Genomic DNA, 24,563 nt, shown 5'->3' with positions numbered 1-24,563 from the left:
TCGCTGCTCAGCTGACCCTGCAGGAGCAAACGTATGCTAAAAATCTTCGTAGAATGAGCTTTTCAGTGAAGAGCAGCCAGGCACATTTTAGCAAGTTTTACTTGAGGGGGTGGAAACGCTTTTCAGGCTCAGTACTGGGCTCAAAAGAAGCAGCCCTGATGCCTCTCATGATAGCAGATGGTTAAGTAGAAATTCGCTGCTCGGCTGACCCTGCAGGAGCAAACGTATGCTAAAAATGTTCTTAGAATGAGATTTTCAGTGAAGAGCAGCCTGGCACATTTTAGCAAGTTTTACTTGTAAGTGGGGTTGGAAACGCTTTTCAGGCTCAATACTGGGCTCAAAACATGCAGCCCTGATGTCTCTCATGATAGCAGGTGGTTAAGTAGAAATTCGCTGCTCGGCTGACCCTGCAGGATCAAACGTATGCTAAAAATGTTCGTAGAATGAGCTTTTCAGTGAAGAGCAGCCAGGCACATTTTAACAAGTTTTACTTGTAAGTGGGGTTGGAAACGCTTTTCAGGCTCAGTACTGGGCTCAAAAGATGCAGCCCTGATGTCTCTCATGATAGCAGGTGGTTAAGTAGAAATTCGCTGCTCGGCTGACCCTGCAGGAGCAAACGTATGCTAAAAATGTTCTTAGAATGAGATTTTCAGTGAAGAGCAGCCTGGCACATTTTAGCAAGTTTTACTTGTAAGTGGGGTTGGAAACGCTTTTCAGGCTCAGTACTGGGCTCAAAAGAAGCAGCCCTGATGTCTCTCATGATAGCAGGTGGTTAAGTAGAAATTCGCTGCTCGGCTGACCCTGCAGGAGCAAACGTATGCTAAAAATGTTCTTAGAATGAGATTTTCAGTGAAGAGCAGCCTGGCACATTTTAGCAAGTTTTACTTGTAAGTGGGGTTGGAAACGCTTTTCAGGCTCAATACCTGGCTCAAAACATGCAGCCCTGATGTCTCTCATGATAGCAGGTGGTTAAGTAGAAATTCGCTGCTCGGCTGACCCTGCAGGATCAAACGTATGCTAAAAATGTTCGTAGAATGAGCTTTTCAGTGAAGAGCAGCCAGGCACATTTTAACAAGTTTTACTTGTAAGTGGGGTTGGAAACGCTTTTCAGGCTCAGTACTGGGCTCAAAAGATGCAGCCCTGATGTCTCTCATGATAGCAGGTGGTTAAGTAGAAATTCGCTGCTCGGCTGACCCTGCAGGAGCAAACGTATGCTAAAAATGTTCTTAGAATGAGATTTTCAGTGAAGAGCAGCCTGGCACATTTTAGCAAGTTTTACTTGTAAGGGGGGTTGGAAACGCTTTTCAGGCTCAATACTGGGCTCAAAACATGCAGCCCTGATGTCTCTCATGATAGCAGGTGGTTAAGTAGAAATTCGCTGCTCGGTTGATCCAGCAGGAGCAAACATATGCGAAAAATGTACGTAGATTGAGCTTTTCAGTGAAGAGCAGCCAGGCACATTTTAGCAAGTTTTACTTGTAAGTGGGGTTGGAAACGCTTTTCAGGCTCAGTACTGGCCTCAAAAGATGCATCCCTGATGTCTCTCATGATAGCAGGTGGTTAAGTAGAAATTCGCTGCTCAGCTGACCCTGCAGGAGCAAACGTATGCTAAAAATCTTCGTAGAATGAGCTTTTCAGTGAAGAGCAGCCAGGCACATTTTAGCAAGTTTTACTTGAGGGGGTGGAAACGCTTTTCAGGCTCAGTACTGGGCTCAAAAGAAGCAGCCCTGATGCCTCTCATGATAGCAGGTGGTTAAGTAGAAATTCGCTGCTCGGCTGACCCAGCAGGAACAAACGTATGCCAAAAATGTACGTAGAATGAGATTTTCAGTGAAGAGCAGCCAGGCACATTTTAGCAAGTTTTACTTGTAAGTGGGGTTGGAAACGCTTTTCAGGCTCAATACTGGGCTCAAAAGATGCAGCCCTGATGTCTCTCATGATAGCAGGTGGTTAAGTAGAAATTCGCTGCTCGGCTGATCCAGCAGGAGCAAACATATGCGAAAAATGTACGTAGAATGAGATTTTCAGTGAAGAGCAGCCAGGCACATTTTAGCAAGTTTTACTTGTAAGTGGGGTTGGAAACGCTTTTCAGGCTCAGTACTGGGCTTAAAGATGCAGCCCTGATGTCTCTCATGATATCAGGTGGTTAAGTAGAAATTCGCTGCTCGGCTGACCCGGCAGGAACAAACGTATGCCAAAAATGTACGTAGAATGAGATTTTCAGTGAATAGCAGCCAGGCACATTTTAGCAAGTTTTACTTGTAAGTGGGGATGGAAACGCTTTTTAGGCTCAGTACTGGGCTCAAAAGATGCAGCCCTGATGTCTCTCATGATAGAAGGTGTTTAAGTAGAAATACGCTGCTCGGCTGACCCTGCAGGAGCAAACGTATGCTAAAAATGTTCATAGAATGAGATTTTCAGTGAAGAGCAGCCTGGCACATTTTAGCAAGTTTTACTTGTAAGGGGGGTTAGAAACGGTTTTCCATACTCAATACTGGGCTCAAAAGATGCAGCCCTGATGTCTCTCATGATAGCAGGTGGTTAAGTATAAATTCGCTGCTCGGCTGATCCAGCAGGAGCAAACATATGCGAAAAATGTACGTAGAATGAGCTTTTCAGTGAAGAGCAGCCTGGCACATTTTAGCAAGTTTTACTTGTAAGTGGGGTTGGAAACGCTTTTCAGGCTCAATACTGGGCTCAAAAGATGCAGCCCTGATGTCTCTCATGATAGCAGGTGGTTAAGTAGAAATTCGCTGCTCGGCTGACCCTGCAGGAGCAAACGTATGCGAAAAATGTACGTAGAATGAGCTTTTCCGTGAAGAGCAGCTAGGCACATTTTAGCAAGTTTTACTTGTAAGTGGGGTTGGAAACGCTTTTCAGGCTCAGTACTGGGCTCAAAACGTGCAGTCCTGATGTCTCTCATGATAGGAGGTGGTAAAGTAGAAATTCGCTGCTCGGCTGACCCTGCAGGAGCAAATGTATGCTAAAAATGTTCGTAGAATGAGATTTTCAGTGAAGAGCAGCCAGGCACATTTTAGCAACTTTTACTTGTAAGTGGGGTTGGAAACGCTTTTCAGGCTCAATACTGGGCTCAAAAGATGCAGCCCTGATGTCTCTCATGATAGCAGGTGGTTAAGTAGAAATTCGCTGCTCGGCTGACCCTGCAGGAGCAAACGTATGCTAAAAATGTTCGTAGAATGAGATTTTCAGTGAAGAGCAACCAGGCACATTTTAGCAAGTTTTACTTGTAAGTGGGGTTGGAAACGCTTTTCAGGCTCAATACTGGGCTCAAAAGATGCAGCCCTGATGTCTCTCATGATAGCAGGTGGTTAAGTAGAAATTCGCTGCTCGGCTGATCCAGCAGGAGCAAACATATGCGAAAAATGTACGTAGAATGAGCTTTTCCGTGAAGAGCAGCCAGGCACATTTTAGCAAGTTTTACTTGTAAGTGGGGTTGGAAACGCTTTTCAGGCTCAGTACTGGGCTCAAAACATGCAGTCCTGATGTCTCTCATGATAGGAGGTGGTAAAGTAGAAATTCGCTGCTCGGCTGACCCTGCAGGAGCAAATGTATGCTAAAAATGTTCGTAGAATGAGATTTTCAGTGAAGAGCAGCCAGGCACAGTTTAGCAAGTTTTACTTGTAAGTGGGGTTGGAAACGCTTTTCAGGCTCAGTACTTGGCTCAAAAGATGCAGCCCTGATGTCTCTCATGATAGCAGGTGGTTAAGTAGAAATTCGCTGCTCGGCTGACCCTGCAGGAGCAAACGTATGCTAAAAATGTTCGTAGAATGAGATTTTCAGTGAAGAGCAGCCAGGCACATTTTAGCAAGTTTTACTTGTAAGGGGGGTTAGAAACGCTTTTCCATACTCAATACTGGGCTCAAAAGATGCAGCCCTGATGTCTCTCATGATAGCAGGTGGTTAAGTATAAATTCGCTGCTCGGCTGATCCAGCAGGAGCAAACATATGCGAAAAATGTACGTAGAATGAGCTTTTCCGTGAAGAGCAGCCAGGCACATTTTAGCAAGTTTTACTTGAGGGGGTGGAAACGCTTTTCAGGCTCAGTACTGGGCTCAAAAGAAGCAGCCCTGATGCCTCTCATGATAGCAGGTGGTTAAGTAGAAATTCGCTGCTCGGCTGACCCAGCAGGAACAAACGTATGCCAAAAATGTACGTAGAATGAGATTTTCAGTGAAGAGCAGCCAGGCACATTTTAGCAAGTTTTACTTGTAAGTGGGGTTGGAAACGCTTTTCAGGCTCAATACTGGGCTCAAAAGATGCAGCCCTGATGTCTCTCATGATAGCAGGTGGTTAAGTAGAAATTCGCTGCTCGGCTGATCCAGCAGGAGCAAACATATGCGAAAAATGTACGTAGAATGAGATTTTCAGTGAAGAGCAGCCAGGCACATTTTAGCAAGTTTTACTTGTAAGTGGGGTTGGAAACGCTTTTCAGGCTCAGTACTGGGCTTAAAGATGCAGCCCTGATGTCTCTCATGATATCAGGTGGTTAAGTAGAAATTCGCTGCTCGGCTGACCCGGCAGGAACAAACGTATGCCAAAAATGTACGTAGAATGAGATTTTCAGTGAATAGCAGCCAGGCACATTTTAGCAAGTTTTACTTGTAAGTGGGGATGGAAACGCTTTTTAGGCTCAGTACTGGGCTCAAAAGATGCAGCCCTGATGTCTCTCATGATAGCAGGTGGTTAAGTATAAATTCGCTGCTCGGCTGATCCAGCAGGAGCAAACATATGCGAAAAATGTACGTAGAATGAGCTTTTCAGTGAAGAGCAGCCTGGCACATTTTAGCAAGTTTTACTTGTAAGTGGGGTTGGAAACGCTTTTCAGGCTCAATACTGGGCTCAAAAGATGCAGCCCTGATGTCTCTCATGATAGCAGGTGGTTAAGTAGAAATTCGCTGCTCGGCTGACCCTGCAGGAGCAAACGTATGCGAAAAATGTACGTAGAATGAGCTTTTCCGTGAAGAGCAGCTAGGCACATTTTAGCAAGTTTTACTTGTAAGTGGGGTTGGAAACGCTTTTCAGGCTCAGTACTGGGCTCAAAACGTGCAGTCCTGATGTCTCTCATGATAGGAGGTGGTAAAGTAGAAATTCGCTGCTCGGCTGACCCTGCAGGAGCAAATGTATGCTAAAAATGTTCGTAGAATGAGATTTTCAGTGAAGAGCAGCCAGGCACATTTTAGCAACTTTTACTTGTAAGTGGGGTTGGAAACGCTTTTCAGGCTCAATACTGGGCTCAAAAGATGCAGCCCTGATGTCTCTCATGATAGCAGGTGGTTAAGTAGAAATTCGCTGCTCGGCTGACCCTGCAGGAGCAAACGTATGCTAAAAATGTTCGTAGAATGAGATTTTCAGTGAAGAGCAACCAGGCACATTTTAGCAAGTTTTACTTGTAAGTGGGGTTGGAAACGCTTTTCAGGCTCAATACTGGGCTCAAAAGATGCAGCCCTGATGTCTCTCATGATAGCAGGTGGTTAAGTAGAAATTCGCTGCTCGGCTGATCCAGCAGGAGCAAACATATGCGAAAAATGTACGTAGAATGAGCTTTTCCGTGAAGAGCAGCCAGGCACATTTTAGCAAGTTTTACTTGTAAGTGGGGTTGGAAACGCTTTTCAGGCTCAGTACTGGGCTCAAAACATGCAGTCCTGATGTCTCTCATGATAGGAGGTGGTAAAGTAGAAATTCGCTGCTCGGCTGACCCTGCAGGAGCAAATGTATGCTAAAAATGTTCGTAGAATGAGATTTTCAGTGAAGAGCAGCCAGGCACATTTTAGCAAGTTTTACTTGTAAGTGGGGTTGGAAACGCTTTTCAGGCTCAGTACTTGGCTCAAAAGATGCAGCCCTGATGTCTCTCATGATAGCAGGTGGTTAAGTAGAAATTCGCTGCTCGGCTGACCCTGCAGGAGCAAACGTATGCTAAAAATGTTCGTAGAATGAGATTTTCAGTGAAGAGCAGCCAGGCACATTTTAGCAAGTTTTACTTGTAAGGGGGGTTAGAAACGCTTTTCCATACTCAATACTGGGCTCAAAAGATGCAGCCCTGATGTCTCTCATGATAGCAGGTGGTTAAGTATAAATTCGCTGCTCGGCTGATCCAGCAGGAGCAAACATATGCGAAAAATGTACGTAGAATGAGCTTTTCCGTGAAGAGCAGCCAGGCACATTTTAGCAAGTTTTACTTGTAAGTGGGGTTGGAAACGCTTTTCAGGCTCAGTACTGGGCTCAAAACATGCAGTCCTGATGTCTCTCATGATAGGAGGTGGTAAAGTAGAAATTCGCTGCTCGGCTGACCCTGCAGGAGCAAATGTATGCTAAAAATCTTCGTAGAATGAGCTTTTCAGTGAAGAGCAGCCAGGCACATTTTAGCAAGTTTTACTTGAGGGGGTGGAAACGCTTTTCAGGCTCAGTAGTGGGCTCAAAAGAAGCAGCCCTGATGCCTCTCATGATAGCAGGTGGTTAAGTAGAAGTTCGCTGCTCGGCTGACCCAGCAGGAACAAACGTATGCCAAAAATGTACGTAGAATGAGATTTTCAGTGAAGAGCAGCCAGGCACATTTTAGCAAGTTTTACTTGTAAGTGGGGTTGGAAACGCTTTTCAGGCTCAATACTGGGCTCAAAAGATGCAGCCCTGATGTCTCTCATGATAGCAGGTGGTTAAGTAGAAATTCGCTGCTCGGCTGATCCAGCAGGAGCAAACATATGCGAAAAATGTACGTAGATTGAGCTTTTCAGTGAAGAGCAGCCAGGCACATTTTAGCAAGTTTTACTTGTAAGTGGGGTTGGAAACGCTTTTCAGGCTCAGTACTGGCCTCAAAAGATGCAGCCCTGATGTCTCTCATGATAGCAGGTGGTTAAGTAGAAATTCGCTGCTCAGCTGACCCTGCAGGAGCAAACGTATGCTAAAAATCTTCGTAGAATGAGCTTTTCAGTGAAGAGCAGCCAGGCACATTTTAGCAAGTTTTACTTGAGGGGGTGGAAACGCTTTTCAGGCTCAGTACTGGGCTCAAAAGAAGCAGCCCTGATGCCTCTCATGATAGCAGGTGGTTAAGTAGAAATTCGCTGCTCGGCTGACCCAGCAGGAACAAACGTATGCCAAAAATGTACGTAGAATGAGATTTTCAGTGAAGAGCAGCCAGGCACATTTTAGCAAGTTTTACTTGTAAGTGGGGTTGGAAACGCTTTTCAGGCTCAATACTGGGCTCAAAAGATGCAGCCCTGATGTCTCTCATGATAGCAGGTGGTTAAGTAGAAATTCGCTGCTCGGCTGATCCAGCAGGAGCAAACATATGCGAAAAATGTACGTAGAATGAGATTTTCAGTGAAGAGCAGCCAGGCACATTTTAGCAAGTTTTACTTGTAAGTGGGGTTGGAAACGCTTTTCAGGCTCAGTACTGGGCTTAAAGATGCAGCCCTGATGTCTCTCATGATATCAGGTGGTTAAGTAGAAATTCGCTGCTCGGCTGACCCGGCAGGAACAAACGTATGCCAAAAATGTACGTAGAATGAGATTTTCAGTGAATAGCAGCCAGGCACATTTTAGCAAGTTTTACTTGTAAGTGGGGATGGAAACGCTTTTTAGGCTCAGTACTGGGCTCAAAAGATGCAGCCCTGATGTCTCTCATGATAGAAGGTGTTTAAGTAGAAATACACTGCTCGGCTGACCCTGCAGGAGCAAACGTATGCTAAAAATGTTCGTAGAATGAGATTTTCAGTGAAGAGCAGCCTGGCACATTTTAGCAAGTTTTACTTGTAAGGGGGGTTAGAAACGGTTTTCCATACTCAATACTGGGCTCAAAAGATGCAGCCCTGATGTCTCTCATGATAGCAGGTGGTTAAGTATAAATTCGCTGCTCGGCTGATCCAGCAGGAGCAAACATATGCGAAAAATGTACGTAGAATGAGCTTTTCAGTGAAGAGCAGCCTGGCACATTTTAGCAAGTTTTACTTGTAAGTGGGGTTGGAAACGCTTTTCAGGCTCAATACTGGGCTCAAAAGATGCAGCCCTGATGTCTCTCATGATAGCAGGTGGTTAAGTAGAAATTCGCTGCTCGGCTGACCCTGCAGGAGCAAACGTATGCGAAAAATGTACGTAGAATGAGCTTTTCCGTGAAGAGCAGCTAGGCACATTTTAGCAAGTTTTACTTGTAAGTGGGGTTGGAAACGCTTTTCAGGCTCAGTACTGGGCTCAAAACGTGCAGTCCTGATGTCTCTCATGATAGGAGGTGGTAAAGTAGAAATTCGCTGCTCGGCTGACCCTGCAGGAGCAAACGTATGCTAAAAATGTTTGTAGAATGAGATTTTCAGTGAAGAGCAACCAGGCACATTTTAGCAAGTTTTACTTGTAAGGGGGGTTAGAAACGCTTTTCCATACTCAATACTGGGCTCAAAAGATGCAGCCCTGATGTCTCTCATGATAGCAGGTGGTTAAGTATAAATTCGCTGCTCAGCTGATCCAGCAGGAGCAAACATATGCGAAAAATGTACGTAGAATGAGCTTTTCCGTGAAGAGCAGCCAGGCACATTTTAGCAAGTTTTACTTGTAAGTGGGGTTGGAAACGCTTTTCAGGCTCAGTACTGGGCTCAAAACATGCAGTCCTGATGTCTCTCATGATAGGAGGTGGTAAAGTAGAAATTCGCTGCTCGGCTGACCCTGCAGGAGCAAATGTATGCTAAAAATCTTCGTAGAATGAGCTTTTCAGTGAAGAGCAGCCAGGCACATTTTAGCAAGTTTTACTTGAGGGGGTGGAAACGCTTTTCAGGCTCAGTACTGGGCTCAAAAGAAGCAGCCCTGATGCCTCTCATGATAGCAGGTGGTTAAGTAGAAATTCGCTGCTCGGCTTACCCAGCAGGAACAAACGTATGCCAAAAATGTAAGTAGAATGAGATTTTCAGTGAAGAGCAGCCAGGCACATTTTAGCAAGTTTTACTTGTAAGTGGGGTTGGAAACGCTTTTCAGGCTCAATACTGGGCTCAAAAGATGCAGCCCTGATGTCTCTCATGATAGCAGGTGGTTAAGTAGAAATTCGCTGCTTGGCTGATCCAGCAGGAGCAAACATATGCGAAAAATGTACGTAGAATGAGATTTTCAGTGAAGAGCAGCCAGGCACATTTTAGCAAGTTTTACTTGTAAGTGGGGTTGGAAACGCTTTTCAGGCTCAGTACTGGGCTTAAAGATGCAGCCCTGATGTCTCTCATGATAGCAGGTGGTTAAGTAGAAATTCGCTGCTCGGCTGACCCGGCAGGAACAAACGTATGCCAAAAATGTACGTAGAATGAGATTTTCAGTGAATAGCAGCCAGGCACATTTTAGCAAGTTTTACTTGTAAGTGGGGATGGAAACGCTTTTTAGGCTCAGTACTGGGCTCAAAAGATGCAGCCCTGATGTCTCTCATGATAGAAGGTGTTTAAGTAGAAATACGCTGCTCGGCTGACCCTACAGGAGCAAACGTATGCTAAAAATGTTCGTAGAATGAGATTTTCGGTGAAGAGCAGCCTGGCACATTTTAGCAAGTTTTACTTGTAAGGGGGGTTAGAAACGCTTTTCCATACTCAATACTGGGCTCAAAAGATGCAGCCCTGATGTCTCTCATGATAGCAGGTGGTTAAGTAGAAATTCGCTGCTCGGCTGACCCTACAGGAGCAAACGTATGCGAAAAATGTACGTAGAATGAGCTTTTCCGTGAAGAGCAGCCAGGCACATTTTAGCAAGTTTTACTTGTAAGTGGGGTTGGAAACGCTTTTCAGGCTCAGTACTGGGCTCAAAACATGCAGTCCTGATGTCTCTCATGATAGGAGGTGGTAAAGTAGAAATTCGCTGCTCGGCTGACCCTGCAGGAGCAAATGTATGCTAAAAATTTTCGTAGAATGAGATTTTCAGTGAAGAGCAGCCAGGCACATTTTAGCAAGTTTTACTTGTAAGTGGGGTTGGAAACGCTTTTCAGGCTCAATACTGGGCTCATAAGATGCAGCCCTGATGTCTCTCATGATAGGAGGTGGTTAAGTAGAAATTCGCTGCTCGGCTGAACCAGCAGGAGCAAACATATGCTAAAAATGTTCGTAGAATGAGTTTTTCAGTGAAGAGCAGCCAGGCACATTTTAGCAAGTTTTACTTGTAAATGGGGTTGGAAACGCTTTTCAGGCTCAGTACTAGGCTCAAAGATGCAGCCCTGATGTCTCTCATGATAGCAGGTGGTTAAGTAGAAATTCGCTGCTCGGCTGACCCGGCAGGAACAAACGTATGCCAAAAATGTACGTAGAATGAGATTTTCAGTGAATAGCATCCAGGCACATTTTAGCAAGTTTTACTTGTAAGGGGGGTTAGAAACGCTTTTCCATACTCAATACTGGGCTCAAAAGATGCAGCCCTGATGTCTCTCATGATAGCAGGTGGTTAAGTATAAATTCGCTGCTCGGCTGATCCAGCAGGAGCAAACATATGCGAAAAATGTACGTAGAATGAGCTTTTCCGTGAAGAGCAGCCAGGCACATTTTAGCAAGTTTTACTTGTAAGTGGGGTTGGAAACGCTTTTCAGGCTAAGTACTTGGCTCAAAACATGCAGTCCTGATGTCTCTCATGATAGGAGGTGGTAAAGTAGAAATTCTCTGCTCGGCTGACCCTGCAGGAGCAAATGTATGCTAAAAATGTTCGTAGAATGAGATTTTCAGTGAAGAGCAGCCAGGCACATTTTAGCAAGTTTTACTTGTAAGTGGGGTTGGAAACGCTTTTCAGGCTCAATACTGGGCTCAAAAGATGCAGCCCTGATATCTCTCATGATAGCAGGTGGTTAAGTAGAAATTCGCTGCTCGGCTGACCCTGCAGGAGCAAACGTATGCTAAAAATGTTCGTAGAATGAGATTTTCAGTGAAGAGCAGCCAGGCACATTTTAGCAAGTTTTACTTGTAAGTGGGGTTGGAAACGCTTTTCAGGCTCAATACTGGGCATAAAAGATGCAGCCCTGATGTCTCTCATGATAGCAGGTGGTTAAGTAGAAATTCGCTGCTCAGCTGATCCAGCAGGAGCAAACATATGCGAAAAATGTACGTAGAATGAGCTTTTCAGTGAAGAGCAGCCAGGCACATTTTAGCAAGTTTTACTTGTAAGTGGGGATGGAAACACTTTTTAGGCTCAGTACTGGGCTCAAAAGATGCAGCCCTGATGTCTCTCATGATAGCAGGTGGTTAAGTAGAAATTCGCTGCTCGGCTGACCCTGCAGGAGCAAACGTATGCTAAAAATGTTCGTAGAATGAGATTTTCAGTGAAGAGCAGCCAGGCACATTTTAGCAAGTTTTACTTGTAAGTGGGGTTGGAAACGCTTTTCAGGCTCAATACTGGGCTCAAAAGATGCAGCCCTGATGTCTCTCATGATAGCAGGTGGTTAAGTAGAAATTCGCTGCTCGGCTGACCCTGCAGGAGCAAACGTATGCTAAAAATGTTCGTAGAATGAGATTTTCAGTGAAGAGCAGCCTGGCACATTTTAGCAAGTTTTACTTGTAAGTGGGGTGGAAACGCTTTTCCATACTCAATACTGGGCTCAAAAGATGCAGCCCTGATGTCTCTCATGATAGCAGGTGGTTAAGTAGAAATTTGCTGCTCGGCTGACTCTGCAGGAGCAAATGTATGCTAAAAATGTTCGTAGAATGAGATTTTCAGTGAAGAGCGGCCAGGCACATTTTAGCAAGTTTTACTTGTAAGTGGGGTTGGAAACGCTTTTCAGGCTCAATACTGGGCTCAAAACATGCAGCCCTGATGTCTCTCATGATAGCAGGTGGTTAAGTAGAAATTCGCTGCTCGGCTGACCCAGCAGGAACAAACGTATGCCAAAAATGTACGTAGAATGAGATTTTCAGTGAATAGCAGCCAGGCACATTTTAGCAAGTTGTACTTGTAAGTGGGGATGGAAACGCTTTTTAGGTTCAGTACTGGGCTCAAAAGATGCAGCCCTGATGTCTCTCATGATAGCAGGTGGTTAAGTAGAAATTCGCTGCTCGACTGACCCTGCAGGAGCAAATGTATGCTAAAAATGTTCGTAGAATGAGATTTTCAGTGAAGAGCAGCCAGGCACATTTTAGCAAGTTTTACTTGTAAGTGGGGTTGGAAACGCTTTTCAGGCTCAATACTGGGCTCAAAAGATGCAGCCCTGATGTCTCTCATGATAGCAGGTGGTTAAGTAGAAATTCGCTGCTCGGCTGACCCTGCAGGAGCAAACGTATGCTAACAATGTTCGTAGAATGAGATTTTCAGTGAAGAGCAGCCAGGCACATTTTAGCAAGTTTTACTTGTAAGTGGGGTTGGAAACGCTTTTCAGGCTCAATACTGGGCTCAAAACATGCAGCCCTGATGTCTCTCATGATAGCAGGTGGTTAAGTAGAAATTCGCTGCTCGGCTGACCCTGCAGGAGCAAATGTATGCTAAAAATGTTCGTAGAATGAGCTTTTCAGTGAAGAGCAGCCAGGCACATTTTAGCAAGTTTTACTTGTAAGTGGGGTTGGAAACGCTTTTCAGGCTCAATACTGGACTCAAAACATGCAGCCCTGATGTCTCTCATGATAGCAGGTGGTTAAGTAGAAATTCGCTGCTCGGCTGACCCTGCAGGAGCAAACGTATGCTAAAAATGTTCGTAGAATGAGATTTTCAGTGAAGAGCAGCCAGGCACATTTTAGCAAGTTTTACTTGTAAGTGGGGTTGGAAACGCTTTTCAGGCTCAGTACTGGGCTCAAAAGATGCAGCCCTGATGTCTCTCATGATAGCAGGTGGTTAAGTAGAAATTCGCTGCTCGGCTGACCCTGCAGGAGCAAACGTATGCTAAAAATGTTCATAGAATGAGATTTTCAGTGAAGAGCAGCCAGGCACATTTTAGCAGGTTTTACTTGTAGTGGGGTTGGAAACGTTTTTCAGGCTCAATACTGGGCTCAAAACATGCAGCCCTGATGTCTCTCATGATAGCAGGTGGTTAAGTAGAAATTCGCTGCTCGGCTGACCCTGCAGGAGCAAACGTATGCTAAAAATGTTCGTAGAATGAGATTTTCAGTGAAGAGCAGCCTGGCACATTTTAGCAAATTTTACTTGTAATGGGGGTTGGAAACGCTTTTCCATACTCAATACTGGGCTCAAAAGATGCAGCCCTGATGTCTCTCATGATAGCAGGTGGTTAAGTAGAAATTCGCTGCTCGGCTGACCCTGTAGGATCAAACGTATGCTAAAAATGTTCATAGAATGAGATTTTCAGTGAAGAGAAGCCAGGCACATTTTAGCAAGTTTTACTTGTAAGTGGGGTTGGAAACGCTTTTCAGGCTCAATACTGGGCTCAAAACATGCAGCCCTGATGTCTCTCATGATAGCAGGTGGTTAAGTAGAAATTCACTGCTCGGCTGACCCTGCAGGATCAAACGTATGCTAAAAATGTTCGTAGAATGAGCTTTTCAGTGAAGAGCAGCCAGGCACATTTTAACAAGTTTTACTTGTAAGTGGGGTTGGAAACGCTTTTCAGGCTCAGTACTGGGCTCAAAAGATGCAGCCCTGATGTCTCTCATGATAGCAGGTGGTTAAGTAGAAATTCGCTGCTCGGCTGATCCAGCAGGAGCAAACATATGTGAAAAATGTTCTTAGAATGAGATTTTCAGTGAAGAGCAGCCTGGCACATTTTAGCAAGTTTTACTTGTAAGGGGGGTTGGAAACGCTTTTCCATACTCAATACTGGGCTCAAAAGATGCAGCCCTGATGTCTCTCATGATAGCAGGTGGTTAAGTAGAAATTCGCTGCTCGGCTGATCCAGCAGGAGCAAACATATGCGAAAAATGTACGTAGAATGAGCTTTTCAGTGAAGAGCAGCCAGGCACATTTTAGCAAGTTTTACTTGTAAGTGGGGTTGGAAACGCTTTTCAGGCTCAGTACTGGCCTCAAAAGATGCAGCCCTGATGTCTCTCATGATAGCAGGTGGTTAAGTAGAAATTCGCTGCTCAGCTGACCCTGCAGGAGCAAACGTATGCTAAAAATGTTCGTAGAATGAGCTTTTCAGTGAAGAGCAGCCAGGCACATTTTAGCAAGTTTTACTTGAGGGGGTGGAAACGCTTTTCAGGCTCAGTACTGGGCTCAAAAGAAGCAGCCCTGATGCCTCTCATGATAGCAGGTGGTTAAGTAGAAATTCGCTGCTCGGCTGACCCAGCAGGAACAAACGTATGCCAAAAATGTACGTAGAATGAGATTTTCAGTGAATAGCAGCCAGGCACATTTTAGCAAGTTTTACTTGTAAGTGGGGATAGAAACGCTTTTCAGGCTCAGTACTGGGCTCAAAACATGCAGTCCTGATGTCTCTCATGATAGGAGGTGGTAAAGTAGAAATTCGCTGCTCGGCTGACCCTGCAGGAGCAAATGTATGCTAAAAATGTTTGTAGAATGAGATTTTCAGTGAAGAGCAGCCAGGCACATTTTAGCAAGTTTTACTTGTAAGTGGGGTTGGAAACGCTTTTCAGGCTCAGTACTGGGCTCAAAAGAAGCAGCCCTGATGCCTCTCATGATAGCAGGTGGTTAAGTAGAAATTCGCTGCTCGGCTTACCCAGCAGGAACAAACGTATGCCAAAAATGTAAGTAGAATGAGATTTTCAGTGAAGAGCAGCCAGGCACATTTTAGCAAGTTTTACTTGTAAGTGGGGTTGGAAACGCTTTTCAGGCTCAATACTGGGCTCAAAAGATGCAGCCCTGATGTCTCTCATGATAGCAGGTGGTTAAGTAGAAATTCGCTGCTTGGCTGATCCAGCAGGAGCAAACATATGCGAAAAATGTACGTAGAATGAGATTTTCAGTGAAGAGCAGCCAGGCACATTTTAGCAAGTTTTACTTGTAAGTGGGGTTGGAAACGCTTTTCAGGCTCAGTACTGGGCTTAAAGATGCAGCCCTGATGTCTCTCATGATAGCAGGTGGTTAAGTAGAAATTCGCTGCTCGGCTGACCCGGCAGGAACAAACGTATGCCAAAAATGTACGTAGAATGAGATTTTCAGTGAATAGCAGCCAGGCACATTTTAGCAAGTTTTACTTGTAAGTGGGGATGGAAACGCTTTTTAGGCTCAGTACTGGGCTCAAAAGATGCAGCCCTGATGTCTCTCATGATAGAAGGTGTTTAAGTAGAAATACGCTGCTCGGCTGACCCTACAGGAGCAAACGTATGCTAAAAATGTTCGTAGAATGAGATTTTCGGTGAAGAGCAGCCTGGCACATTTTAGCAAGTTTTACTTGTAAGGGGGGTTAGAAACGCTTTTCCATACTCAATACTGGGCTCAAAAGATGCAGCCCTGATGTCTCTCATGATAGCAGGTGGTTAAGTAGAAATTCGCTGCTCGGCTGACCCTACAGGAGCAAACGTATGCGAAAAATGTACGTAGAATGAGCTTTTCCGTGAAGAGCAGCCAGGCACATTTTAGCAAGTTTTACTTGTAAGTGGGGTTGGAAACGCTTTTCAGGCTCAGTACTGGGCTCAAAACATGCAGTCCTGATGTCTCTCATGATAGGAGGTGGTAAAGTAGAAATTCGCTGCTCGGCTGACCCTGCAGGAGCAAATGTATGCTAAAAATTTTCGTAGAATGAGATTTTCAGTGAAGAGCAGCCAGGCACATTTTAGCAAGTTTTACTTGTAAGTGGGGTTGGAAACGCTTTTCAGGCTCAATACTGGGCTCATAAGATGCAGCCCTGATGTCTCTCATGATAGGAGGTGGTTAAGTAGAAATTCGCTGCTCGGCTGAACCAGCAGGAGCAAACATATGCTAAAAATGTTCGTAGAATGAGTTTTTCAGTGAAGAGCAGCCAGGCACATTTTAGCAAGTTTTACTTGTAAATGGGGTTGGAAACGCTTTTCAGGCTCAGTACTGGGCTCAAAGATGCAGCCCTGATGTCTCTCATGATAGCAGGTGGTTAAGTAGAAATTCGCTGCTCGGCTGACCCGGCAGGAACAAACGTATGCCAAAAATGTACGTAGAATGAGATTTTCAGTGAATAGCATCCAGGCACATTTTAGCAAGTTTTACTTGTAAGGGGGGTTAGAAACGCTTTTCCATACTCAATACTGGGCTCAAAAGATGCAGCCCTGATGTCTCTCATGATAGCAGGTGGTTAAGTATAAATTCGCTGCTCGGCTGATCCAGCAGGAGCAAACATATGCGAAAAATGTACGTAGAATGAGCTTTTCCGTGAAGAGCAGCCAGGCACATTTTAGCAAGTTTTACTTGTAAGTGGGGTTGGAAACGCTTTTCAGGCTAAGTACTTGGCTCAAAACATGCAGTCCTGATGTCTCTCATGATAGGAGGTGGTAAAGTAGAAATTCTCTGCTCGGCTGACCCTGCAGGAGCAAATGTATGCTAAAAATGTTCGTAGAATGAGATTTTCAGTGAAGAGCAGCCAGGCACATTTTAGCAAGTTTTACTTGTAAGTGGGGTTGGAAACGCTTTTCAGGCTCAATACTGGGCTCAAAAGATGCAGCCCTGATATCTCTCATGATAGCAGGTGGTTAAGTAGAAATTCGCTGCTCGGCTGACCCTGCAGGAGCAAACGTATGCTAAAAATGTTCGTAGAATGAGATTTTCAGTGAAGAGCAGCCAGGCACATTTTAGCAAGTTTTACTTGTAAGTGGGGTTGGAAACGCTTTTCAGGCTCAATACCGGGCATAAAAGATGCAGCCCTGATGTCTCTCATGATAGCAGGTGGTTAAGTAGAAATTCGCTGCTCAGCTGATCCAGCAGGAGCAAACATATGCGAAAAATGTACGTAGAATGAGCTTTTCAGTGAAGAGCAGCCAGGCACATTTTAGCAAGTTTTACTTGTAAGTGGGGATGGAAACACTTTTTAGGCTCAGTACTGGGCTCAAAAGATGCAGCCCTGATGTCTCTCATGATAGCAGGTGGTTAAGTAGAAATTCGCTGCTCGGCTGACCCTGCAGGAGCAAACGTATGCTAAAAATGTTCGTAGAATGAGATTTTCAGTGAAGAGCAGCCAGGCACATTTTAGCAAGTTTTACTTGTAAGTGGGGTTGGAAACGCTTTTCAGGCTCAATACTGGGCTCAAAAGATGCAGCCCTGATGTCTCTCATGATAGCAGGTGGTTAAGTAGAAATTCGCTGCTCGGCTGACCCTGCAGGAGCAAACGTATGCTAAAAATGTTCGTAGAATGAGATTTTCAGTGAAGAGCAGCCTGGCACATTTTAGCAAGTTTTACTTGTAAGTGGGGTGGAAACGCTTTTCCATACTCAATACTGGGCTCAAAAGATGCAGCCCTGATGTCTCTCATGATAGCAGGTGGTTAAGTAGAAATTTGCTGCTCGGCTGACTCTGCAGGAGCAAATGTATGCTAAAAATGTTCGTAGAATGAGATTTTCAGTGAAGAGCGGCCAGGCACATTTTAGCAAGTTTTACTTGTAAGTGGGGTTGGAAACGCTTTTCAGGCTCAATACTGGGCTCAAAACATGCAGCCCTGATGTCTCTCATGATAGCAGGTGGTTAAGTAGAAATTCGCTGCTCGGCTGACCCAGCAGGAACAAACGTATGCCAAAAATGTACGTAGAATGAGATTTTCAGTGAATAGCAGCCAGGCACATTTTAGCAAGTTGTACTTGTAAGTGGGGATGGAAACGCTTTTTAGGTTCAGTACTGGGCTCAAAAGATGCAGCCCTGATGTCTCTCATGATAGCAGGTGGTTAAGTAGAAATTCGCTGCTCGACTGACCCTGCAGGAGCAAATGTATGCTAAAAATGTTCGTAGAATGAGATTTTCAGTGAAGAGCAGCCAGGCACATTTTAGCAAGTTTTACTTGTAAGTGGGGTTGGAAACGCTTTTCAGGCTCAATACTAGGCTCAAAAGATGCAGCCCTGATGTCTCTCATGATAGCAGGTGGTTAAGTAGAAATTCGCTGCTCGGCTGACCCTGCAGGAGCAAACGTATGCTAACAATGTTCGTAGAATGAGATTTTCAGTGAAGAGCAGCCAGGCACATTTTAGCAAGTTTTACTTGTAAGTGGGGTTGGAAACGCTTTTCAGGCTCAATACTGGGCTCAAAACATGCAGCCCTGATGTCTCTCATGATAGCAGGTGGTTAAGTAGAAATTCGCTGCTCGGCTGACCCTGCAGGAGCAAATGTATGCTAAAAATGTTCGTAGAATGAGCTTTTCAGTGAAGAGCAGCCAGGCACATTTTAGCAAGTTTTACTTGTAAGTGGGGTTGGAAACGCTTTTCAGGCTCAATACTGGACTCAAAACATGCAGCCCTGATGTCTCTCATGATAGCAGGTGGTTAAGTAGAAATTCGCTGCTCGGCTGACCCTGCAGGAGCAAACGTATGCTAAAAATGTTCGTAGAATGAGATTTTCAGTGAAGAGCAGCCAGGCACATTTTAGCAAGTTTTACTTGTAAGTGGGGTTGGAAACGCTTTTCAGGCTCAGTACTGGGCTCAAAAGATGCAGCCCTGATGTCTCTCATGATAGCAGGTGGTTAAGTAGAAATTCGCTGCTCGGCTGACCCTGCAGGAGCAAACGTATGCTAAAAATGTTCATAGAATGAGATTTTCAGTGAAGAGCAGCCAGGCACATTTTAGCAGGTTTTACTTGTAGTGGGGTTGGAAACGTTTTTCAGGCTCAATACTGGGCTCAAAACATGCAGCCCTGATGTCTCTCATGATAGCAGGTGGTTAAGTAGAAATTCGCTGCTCGGCTGACCCTGCAGGAGCAAACGTATGCTAAAAATGTTCGTAGAATGAGATTTTCAGTGAAGAGCAGCCTGGCACATTTTAGCAAATTTTACTTGTAATGGGGGTTGGAAACGCTTTTCCATACTCAATACTGGGCTCAAAAGATGCAGCCCTGATGTCTCTCATGATAGCAGGTGGTTAAGTAGAAATTCGCTGCTCGGCTGACCCTGTAGGATCAAACGTATGCTAAAAATGTTCATAGAATGAGATTTTCAGTGAAGAGCAGCCAGGCACATTTTAGCAAGTTTTACTTGTAAGTGGGGTTGGAAACGCTTTTCAGGCTCAATACTGGGCTCAAAACATGCAGCCCTGATGTCTCTCATGATAGCAGGTGGTTAAGTAGAAATTCACTGCTCGGCTGACCCTGCAGGATCAAACGTATGCTAAAAATGTTCGTAGAATGAGCTTTTCAGTGAAGAGCAGCCAGGCACATTTTAACAAGTTTTACTTGTAAGTGGGGTTGGAAACGCTTTTCAGGCTCAGTACTGGGCTCAAAAGATGCAGCCCTGATGTCTCTCATGATAGCAGGTGGTTAAGTAGAAATTCGCTGCTCGGCTGATCCAGCAGGAGCAAACATATGTGAAAAATGTTCTTAGAATGAGATTTTCAGTGAAGAGCAGCCTGGCACATTTTAGCAAGTTTTACTTGTAAGGGGGGTTGGAAACGCTTTTCCATACTCAATACTGGGCTCAAAAGATGCAGCCCTGATGTCTCTCATGATAGCAGGTGGTTAAGTAGAAATTCGCTGCTCGGCTGATCCAGCAGGAGCAAACATATGCGAAAAATGTACGTAGAATGAGCTTTTCAGTGAAGAGCAGCCAGGCACATTTTAGCAAGTTTTACTTGTAAGTGGGGTTGGAAACGCTTTTCAGGCTCAGTACTGGCCTCAAAAGATGCAGCCCTGATGTCTCTCATGATAGCAGGTGGTTAAGTAGAAATTCGCTGCTCAGCTGACCCTGCAGGAGCAAACGTATGCTAAAAATGTTCGTAGAATGAGCTTTTCAGTGAAGAGCAGCCAGGCACATTTTAGCAAGTTTTACTTGAGGGGGTGGAAACGCTTTTCAGGCTCAGTACTGGGCTCAAAAGAAGCAGCCCTGATGCCTCTCATGATAGCAGGTGGTTAAGTAGAAATTCGCTGCTCGGCTGACCCAGCAGGAACAAACGTATGCCAAAAATGTACGTAGAATGAGATTTTCAGTGAATAGCAGCCAGGCACATTTTAGCAAGTTTTACTTGTAAGTGGGGATAGAAACGCTTTTCAGGCTCAGTACTGGGCTCAAAACATGCAGTCCTGATGTCTCTCATGATAGGAGGTGGTAAAGTAGAAATTCGCTGCTCGGCTGACCCTGCAGGAGCAAATGTATGCTAAAAATGTTTGTAGAATGAGATTTTCAGTGAAGAGCAGCCAGGCACATTTTAGCAAGTTTTACTTGTAAGTGGGGTTGGAAACGCTTTTCAGGCTCAGTACTGGGCTCAAAACATGCAGCCCTGATGTCTCTCATGATAGCAGGTGGTTAAGTAGAAATTCGCTGCTCGGCTGACCCGGCAGGAACAAACGTATGCCAAAAATGTACGTAGAATGAGATTTTCAGTGAATAGCAGCCAGGCACATTTTAGCAAGTTTTACTTGTAAGGGGGGTTAGAAACGCTTTTCCATACTCAATACTGGGCTCAAAAGATGCAGCCCTGATGTCTCTCATGATAGCAGGTGGTTAAGTATAAATTCGCTGCTCGGCTGATCCAGCAGGAGCAAACATATGCGAAAAATGTACGTAGAATGAGCTTTTCCGTGAAGAGCAGCCAGGCACATTTTAGCAAGTTTTACTTGTAAGTGGGGTTGGAAACGCTTTTCAGGCTAAGTACTTGGCTCAAAACATGCAGTCCTGATGTCTCTCATGATAGGAGGTGGTAAAGTAGAAATTCTCTGCTCGGCTGACCCTGCAGGAGCAAATGTATGCTAAAAATGTTCGTAGAATGAGATTTTCAGTGAAGAGCAGCCAGGCACATTTTAGCAAGTTTTACTTGTAAGTGGGGTTGGAAACGCTTTTCAGGCTCAATACTGGGCTCAAAAGATGCAGCCCTGATATCTCTCATGATAGCAGGTGGTTAAGTAGAAATTCGCTGCTCGGCTGACCCTGCAGGAGCAAACGTATGCTAAAAATGTTCGTAGAATGAGATTTTCAGTGAAGAGCAGCCAGGCACATTTTAGCAAGTTTTACTTGTAAGTGGGGTTGGAAACGCTTTTCAGGCTCAATACTGGGCATAAAAGATGCAGCCCTGATGTCTCTCATGATAGCAGGTGGTTAAGTAGAAATTCGCTGCTCAGCTGATCCAGCAGGAGCAAACATATGCGAAAAATGTACGTAGAATGAGCTTTTCAGTGAAGAGCAGCCAGGCACATTTTAGCAAGTTTTACTTGTAAGTGGGGATGGAAACACTTTTTAGGCTCAGTACTGGGCTCAAAAGATGCAGCCCTGATGTCTCTCATGATAGCAGGTGGTTAAGTAGAAATTCGCTGCTCGGCTGACCCTGCAGGAGCAAACGTATGCTAAAAATGTTCGTAGAATGAGATTTTCAGTGAAGAGCAGCCAGGCACATTTTAGCAAGTTTTACTTGTAAGTGGGGTTGGAAACGCTTTTCAGGCTCAATACTGGGCTCAAAAGATGCAGCCCTGATGTCTCTCATGATAGCAGGTGGTTAAGTAGAAATTCGCTGCTCGGCTGACCCTGCAGGAGCAAACGTATGCTAAAAATGTTCGTAGAATGAGATTTTCAGTGAAGAGCAGCCTGGCACATTTTAGCAAGTTTTACTTGTAAGTGGGGTGGAAACGCTTTTCCATACTCAATACTGGGCTCAAAAGATGCAGCCCTGATGTCTCTCATGATAGCAGGTGGTTAAGTAGAAATTTGCTGCTCGGCTGACTCTGCAGGAGCAAATGTATGCTAAAAATGTTCGTAGAATGAGATTTTCAGTGAAGAGCGGCCAGGCACATTTTAGCAAGTTTTACTTGTAAGTGGGGTTGGAAACGCTTTTCAGGCTCAATACTGGGCTCAAAACATGCAGCCCTGATGTCTCTCATGATAGCAGGTGGTTAAGTAGAAATTCGCTGCTCGGCTGACCCAGCAGGAACAAACGTATGCCAAAAATGTACGTAGAATGAGATTTTCAGTGAATAGCAGCCAGGCACATTTTAGCAAGTTGTACTTGTAAGTGGGGATGGAAACGCTTTTTAGGTTCAGTACTGGGCTCAAAAGATGCAGCCCTGATGTCTCTCATGATAGCAGGTGGTTAAGTAGAAATTCGCTGCTCGACTGACCCTGCAGGAGCAAATGTATGCTAAAAATGTTCGTAGAATGAGATTTTCAGTGAAGAGCAGCCAGGCACATTTTAGCAAGTTTTACTTGTAAGTGGGGTTGGAAACGCTTTTCAGGCTCAATACTGGGCTCAAAAGATGCAGCCCTGATGTCTCTCATGATAGCAGGTGGTTAAGTAGAAATTCGCTGCTCGGCTGACCCTGCAGGAGCAAACGTATGCTAACAATGTTCGTAGAATGAGATTTTCAGTGAAGAGCAGCCAGGCACATTTTAGCAAGTTTTACTTGTAAGTGGGGTTGGAAACGCTTTTCAGGCTCAATACTGGGCTCAAAACATGCAGCCCTGATGTCTCTCATGATAGCAGGTGGTTAAGTAGAAATTCGCTGCTCGGCTGACCCTGCAGGAGCAAATGTATGCTAAAAATGTTCGTAGAATGAGCTTTTCAGTGAAGAGCAGCCAGGCACATTTTAGCAAGTTTTACTTGTAAGTGGGGTTGGAAACGCTTTTCAGGCTCAATACTGGACTCAAAACATGCAGCCCTGATGTCTCTCATGATAGCAGGTGGTTAAGTAGAAATTCGCTGCTCGGCTGACCCTGCAGGAGCAAACGTATGCTAAAAATGTTCGTAGAATGAGATTTTCAGTGAAGAGCAGCCAGGCACATTTTAGCAAGTTTTACTTGTAAGTGGGGTTGGAAACGCTTTTCAGGCTCAGTACTGGGCTCAAAAGATGCAGCCCTGATGTCTCTCATGATAGCAGGTGGTTAAGTAGAAATTCGCTGCTCGGCTGACCCTGCAGGAGCAAACGTATGCTAAAAATGTTCATAGAATGAGATTTTCAGTGAAGAGCAGCCAGGCACATTTTAGCAGGTTTTACTTGTAGTGGGGTTGGAAACGTTTTTCAGGCTCAATACTGGGCTCAAAACATGCAGCCCTGATGTCTCTCATGATAGCAGGTGGTTAAGTAGAAATTCGCTGCTCGGCTGACCCTGCAGGAGCAAACGTATGCTAAAAATGTTCGTAGAATGAGATTTTCAGTGAAGAGCAGCCTGGCACATTTTAGCAAATTTTACTTGTAATGGGGGTTGGAAACGCTTTTCCATACTCAATACTGGGCTCAAAAGATGCAGCCCTGATGTCTCTCATGATAGCAGGTGGTTAAGTAGAAATTCGCTGCTCGGCTGACCCTGTAGGATCAAACGTATGCTAAAAATGTTCATAGAATGAGATTTTCAGTGAAGAGCAGCCAGGCACATTTTAGCAAGTTTTACTTGTAAGTGGGGTTGGAAACGCTTTTCAGGCTCAATACTGGGCTCAAAACATGCAGCCCTGATGTCTCTCATGATAGCAGGTGGTTAAGTAGAAATTCACTGCTCGGCTGACCCTGCAGGATCAAACGTATGCTAAAAATGTTCGTAGAATGAGCTTTTCAGTGAAGAGCAGCCAGGCACATTTTAACAAGTTTTACTTGTAAGTGGGGTTGGAAACGCTTTTCAGGCTCAGTACTGGGCTCAAAAGATGCAGCCCTGATGTCTCTCATGATAGCAGGTGGTTAAGTAGAAATTCGCTGCTCGGCTGATCCAGCAGGAGCAAACATATGTGAAAAATGTTCTTAGAATGAGATTTTCAGTGAAGAGCAGCCTGGCACATTTTAGCAAGTTTTACTTGTAAGGGGGGTTGGAAACGCTTTTCCATACTCAATACTGGGCTCAAAAGATGCAGCCCTGATGTCTCTCATGATAGCAGGTGGTTAAGTAGAAATTCGCTGCTCGGCTGATCCAGCAGGAGCAAACATATGCGAAAAATGTACGTAGAATGAGCTTTTCAGTGAAGAGCAGCCAGGCACATTTTAGCAAGTTTTACTTGTAAGTGGGGTTGGAAACGCTTTTCAGGCTCAGTACTGGCCTCAAAAGATGCAGCCCTGATGTCTCTCATGATAGCAGGTGGTTAAGTAGAAATTCGCTGCTCAGCTGACCCTGCAGGAGCAAACGTAAGCTAAAAATGTTCGTAGAATGAGCTTTTCAGTGAAGAGCAGCCAGGCACATTTTAGCAAGTTTTACTTGAGGGGGTGGAAACGCTTTTCAGGCTCAGTACTGGGCTCAAAAGAAGCAGCCCTGATGCCTCTCATGATAGCAGGTGGTTAAGTAGAAATTCGCTGCTCGGCTGACCCAGCAGGAACAAACGTATGCCAAAAATGTACGTAGAATGAGATTTTCAGTGAATAGCAGCCAGGCACATTTTAGCAAGTTTTACTTGTAAGTGGGGATAGAAACGCTTTTCAGGCTCAGTACTGGGCTCAAAACATGCAGTCCTGATGTCTCTCATGATAGGAGGTGGTAAAGTAGAAATTCGCTGCTCGGCTGACCCTGCAGGAGCAAATGTATGCTAAAAATGTTTGTAGAATGAGATTTTCAGTGAAGAGCAGCCAGGCACATTTTAGCAAGTTTTACTTGTAAGTGGGGTTGGAAACGCTTTTCAGGCTCAGTACTGGGCTCAAAACATGCAGCCCTGATG

The sequence above is a fragment of the Lissotriton helveticus genome, chromosome 3_1 (assembly GCF_964261635.1).
Source record: "Lissotriton helveticus chromosome 3_1, aLisHel1.1, whole genome shotgun sequence".
NCBI lineage: Eukaryota > Metazoa > Chordata > Amphibia > Caudata > Salamandridae > Lissotriton > Lissotriton helveticus.
This window is presented reverse-complemented; position numbering follows the sequence as displayed.